This window comes from Lactuca virosa, chromosome 7 (genome assembly GCF_052849685.1).
Source record: "Lactuca virosa cultivar CGN04683 chromosome 7, Lactuca_virosa_CGN04683_v6, whole genome shotgun sequence".
Taxonomy (NCBI): domain Eukaryota; kingdom Viridiplantae; phylum Streptophyta; class Magnoliopsida; order Asterales; family Asteraceae; genus Lactuca; species Lactuca virosa.
In genome coordinates this window covers 64169266-64175075 of record NC_136432.1, presented here as the reverse complement: position 1 = coordinate 64175075, position 5810 = coordinate 64169266, and the positions used below count along the sequence as shown (strand labels likewise).

General features: G+C 31.6%; 1 pseudogene; it reads left to right on the top strand.

Annotated features, from left to right (window-relative positions):
- Positions 1 to 331: 331 nt before the first annotated feature.
- LOC145126726 (cytochrome P450 Tp9025 pseudogene) lies at positions 332 to 1612 on the top strand (annotated as a pseudogene).
- Positions 1613 to 5810: the final 4198 nt, after the last annotated feature.

Sequence of the window (5810 nt, the reverse complement as noted above, 5' to 3'; positions counted from 1 at the left end):
ACCACGATAAGTGCTTAGATTAGACAAGAACATGTCGTGGTACCAAGTAGATAATTATAAGCCTATGTAGTTCTAATCATGCATAAGACTCAGAAGACTAAGGAAGCTTCTAGACATTCTATACCATCAACTACTAAGCCTAGGCCTAATGACTATATTGTACTAGCAGCAAATAACCCTTCAGACTACTCACACACCAACCCACGAGGCTAATTAACACAATCATAGTTGACAAGGCACACAACTCATCATGGTCGAACTAAAAATAGGTTGATCGAAACCAAGGAGTTAAGAATAGTTAAAGAAATAGACGAACAAACATTTGGAAAAAATGAATTTGAGATGGAAGTTGCAAGGAAGTGGTAGTATAGCCGGAGATGGGTGGATAAATGGTTTGAGGGAAGAAGAATCATGTAGAACGGCTAACAGGAAATGGAAAATACAAGGAGGCAAAAAGGGTTGTTGGAGACGGATGAATAAATGGGTTGAAGGAGGAAGAATGTGAAGGGGAGTTGTGGGTGAGTAACGTGAGGGGAGGTAGGAGTGAATATATATTTTTTTTTAATGAAACCTACAATTAGTAAGTAAATATTTTCTAAACTACCATTAGTCTGTATATATATATTTTTCAATCACAAGCTTTTAGTAAAAAACTCTGCATGCATCTATGTGTATCAAATTTTATTTTTACGTTCAAGTTAAAGATAATGGTTTCAAATGGGAATCACTTTGCATCTTGAAAAATCTGACTATCTCTCTTCAACCTTACTAGCTAGCTTGTGACCAAATTAAGTGGTCAGTTATGGGTACTCATATAGACATAAAATATTATAAAATGCTTTCACTCTGTGTGGAAATAGGTAACTCGATCGAATATTAATTATTTTACAAAAGAAAACTCGATGAGTATTACTGGTGACTTTCTAACATATTTTTTATTGACACAGAATATGTTCAGCGGAGGCACCGATACGAGTGCTATGACAATCGAATGGGCAATGACAAAACTAATGAGAAACCCTAACGTGATGGAGAAAGCACAAAAAGAAGTGAGAGAAGCATTCAAGGGAAAGAACAAAATCACCGAGGGAGACTTACAAGACTTGGTTTACCTCAAATACATTATCAAAGAAACTCTAAGGCTTCACCCTCCTGCTCCTTTGTTGCTTCCAAGGGAATGTAGAGAGCATTGTCAAATCGATGGTTATGATATACCAGTGAAAACGAAAGTGATTGTCAACGCTTTTGCATGTGCAGTTGATCCTGAATATTGGCATGATGCAGAAAGTTTCAAACCAGAGAGATTCGACAGCTCTTCTGTTGATTTCATGGGTACAAACTTTGAGTTCGTCCCATTTGGATCAGGGAGGAGGATGTGTCCTGGTATTAATTTTGCTTTGATTTCCATCGAATCTGCTCTTGCTCAAATGCTATACTATTTTAATTGGCAACTTCCTTCTTCTAAATCAAGCCCTACAAGTATTGACATGACAGAGAGCGATGGAGGCACTGCAGTAAAGAAAATCCCATTGCTTGTAACTCCAACTCTCTATTCTTCATTTTGACGAGCAATTTAATAATGAGAACAAATAAGATCAAAGGTTGCTGAGCCTTATCTCACCTTCTATAGAAGATAAGTTTTTTAAATGTATTGTTGTTATTAGTACCCAAGTTTAAAAGGATACACCTTGAATAGAAGTTACCTCATCTTCTCAGAACTACTCGCAATGGAAAAGCATGACAAATAGCGAAGTATTTTGTGTGTTGTATCAATACATATAATATATACTTCAGTTAACTTTATCCATAGTAGCAACTTATTTACATTTTTCTTACTAATTATAGCAATTCATTAGGCTTCTTTTTTCAATTTGGTTACTTATAGGACATCCAACCAATATTATTGGGGTGATACAAATACGAAATCAACATACTAATGGTTTTAACAAATTAAAACCTTAGATAACTTGCAAACACCCCCAACATGTCAAATTTTATTAAAAAAAAAAAGGAAAACAACGTCGATCACCATGGCTGACAAAGTACAACAATTGAAAAACCAACATACCTCGAAATGCAAATCAATACACATATAAAAGAATTCAATGTAATCTATTTAGACACACCTTCTCATTGAATTAAGAAGAACGCCAATAGACAAACCTGGAGGGCGTCACTTGATGTCACCTTTATAGCATAATTTAGATTCTAGAATTCCCCTTAACACTTGATTTTTGCTAGATATCACAAAGCTTCCCTCTTGATTCCTTCATCTTTCCAATTTGATTTTAAAGTTAATGACACCTAAAGCATCTGATTATATTTAAATCCCTGCCCTTTAACACATGATTTTATCCAGAAGTTATGATAATTCGTTCTTGATATCCTTCAGCTATGCACTTTGCTTTTAAACCATTCCAAGTTTGAATTTGTTTGCCTCCTTAAAGTTTCTGGTAATGCCCCTTCCGTTAATCCTCTTTTGTGCAGCCAGATCGTGACTTGGTGCTTCGACTTCAAGGTTTCAATTATGCCCCACTGAGTGCAACTTAACCTTCGAATTTCTAATTATATATGCTCCTCCTATGACACGTCTTTAATCATCTTCAAATTTACAATTATGCCCCTATCTCCCAAATCTCTTGAATTATCTGTCACTCAACTTTGACTGTTCTCCAAAGGGAAATCTCCGGAAAAGTCCAAATATTTTACCCTAATTTACGAAAAAGTCCCAAACTAAAATTGGTTTATGAAAAAGTCCCAAAAACCGGTAAAAATGACGATTTAGCCCTATTTTCCCGGTTTACCAGTTTCATTACTTACCCGGAAACATTAAAGTCTCATTATTTTACCATAATTTTCACTAAAGTCCTATTATTTTACCATAATTTGGGACTTATTCGTAAATTATGGTAAAATAATGAAACTTTATTAAAACCGGTTAAGTAATGAAACCGGTAAACCGGGAAAATAGGGTCAAATCGTCATTTTTACCGGTTTTTGGGACTTTTTCATAAGCCAATTTTAGTTTGAGACTTTTTCGTAAATTAGGGTAAAATATTGGGACTTTTCCGGAGATTTCCCTTCTCCAAAGATCTTTTTCTTCGACTTTCCATTTATGCCCTTGCCCCCAATACTAAATACCATGTAAGAGAATTACACAAAAAATATACACAACGCGAAGAAATATATAACACCAAATTCAGTTTTTTCCATTTAAGCAAAAAGCATCACACGAAAGGCTACAAGCAACACCCAAAGGATGCCTCTTAGACGTGGCTACTTGGAATGAAGCCTCAGTCTTAAATTAGTAAACGAGTAATTAACATAACTAGAGACTATAGTAAATGCACCTAATTGACACATTGAATATATCCATATCCCGTTTTGATATATAAAAAATTTAAATCAATACAGTAAAAGTGGATTTAAAAAAATCAAGTTGTATAAAATGTTTACAATAAAAACGCACAATAACTTATTATTCAAGAAAATAAAAAACCTAACAGTATAACAAATCCTATGTAGAATTCAATCTAACAATAAAAATAGTTTGAATCCTTTTACTTTAATAAAAACCTACAAAGCCTGAAAACTATCAAACTATCATAATGATTTATAAACCCACAACAAGTTTTGAAAAACATCTAAATAAAGTCAAAATGGATAAAACCCTACTTTTCAGAGGCTGACTCCGCCTCTTCATTGTCAGCCACAAGTCACACCACACGACGATCACTACTCTTCCGAGAACCGTCGCTTTTTGTGCCTTTGTGCCTCTCGATGTCTCATCAGTTGTCGTCTCGATTTGTTGAGGTCTAGTTGTCTCCAAGTGTTCAATTATCTTTTAAATTGAAACAAAAAATTTTAATAAATAAACAAAGAAAATAACCGGGCTTTAATTTAGAAATTTAAAAAGTAAAACCAAAATTACATTATTTAAATTGATAACCATTTCTTATTATATTTATTATAATTATTATATTTAAATACTATGTGGAATTAAAAAAAATGTGGAAAAAGTTTAATTTAAAATAACAACAAAATGACATGTGACAAATAGAATGAGAATATGACATGTAATAAAAAAAATTTATTTATTAAAATAGATAATGTGATAAAATAATTACTTTGAATTTATTTATCTATTTACTTTTTCTAAATATGCAGAAAAGTAGAAGTTAGGACTTTATGTGCTTAAATGTAATTGCTTTTCTATTTTCTTTATTTATTGGGAAATGAAGTAATTTAACCATATTTTTCAAATTTTTTAAGAAATAACTGCATATATATATTTTTAAGAAAAAACCTATTTTTTTTGGAATGACCATTCCGGAGGAGACCAAAACATGTTAAGTCTATTACTGTAGCCCAATATATATATATATATATATATATATATATATATATATATATATATATATATATATATATATATATATATATGGTTGAATTCATGTGAGACAATTATATTTTGTGAGACGTGGGGACAAAATCTGAACCACTAATCTGTAATAATCTACGGGTGGAATTAACTCAAATTAAAACAATAGGGGCGGTGGCAATTTTGCAATTTCATCAAACTTCAGGATTAGAGGAAGGACACGGAGGGGTAGTTTTGACAATATACCTTCTATTCGTCAAAATAATCCACCGTCATTCAATATCTCTTCATGTTGCATCTTGCTTCCTAAAAAAAAATCTCTTCACAGATGAACTCAAATTTAATCTCGATTCAAATTTGTTTTTAAAACCCTAGAAACTGATTCATAAATCTTTCATTTCATTCTAAATTCAACAATTTGTTTTCGATTTTAATCCGTTTTACACTTCACCATGATAAACACATTGAAACAATCAGGGAAATGCCCCATTCTACAGAAGCATATTATGATTATACACTACTTCACTTCGAAAAACAGGTATTAATTCAAACATTTAGATTTCAGATTGTGTAATTAACCTGCTGAATAATTCGTGTTCTACATATTCTAATTCAGAACACCCTAGTCGGTCAAATCAAAACCCTAGATTGTATCCACATTTTTAGCCATTCTCCCAATTAACCCAATGTTTCTCAAAAAGAGTTAATTTCGCTAAGTTTGTGTCTTCTCCTTCACTGTTTTAATCTATTTTGAGGATTAAATCATATATATGTTGATTTTTATTCACCGATCAAATGAGTTATGTTTTTTATGTGGGAATCTATCTTTCGTTTGATTATTTCATGTTAAAATAGAATACAGAGGCTTCTATCATCGAAAATGGCTACATCAACACAACGTGATTCAAAATCTACACCATAAGATCACTTGAGGACATTATTACCAGACCTTGTCAAGATATTACAGGTATTTCAGCTATAACTTCATATCAAATTTATTTTTTTGTTAAAACCAAATTGTCTTGTGTTTTGGGGACTTGAACTTTCTTACTTTTCTAAAACCAAATTTGTTATTTTGTTTGATTAGTTACATGATTTGGCAAAACATTTAGTAGAATAATTTTTGATAACTTGATATTCTAGGTATTCTGATTTTATAAGTCAAATGTTAATTTCTAATTTAGTTTTAGATGTTACTTTGTTGGAATAGTTATATGATCTTGTAAAAAAGAATTTAGTAAAATAGTGTTTAATGTCTTGATATTCTAGGTATTCTAATTTGATAAATCAGATGTTACTTCCTAATTTGATTTAAGATGTTATTTTATTAATTAATCAGAATTTTACTTCAATTTGATAAGTCAAAGCTAATTCATATACTAGAATTAATTTATGATATGGAATGAGGACTGTTGATTGAATTTATAAA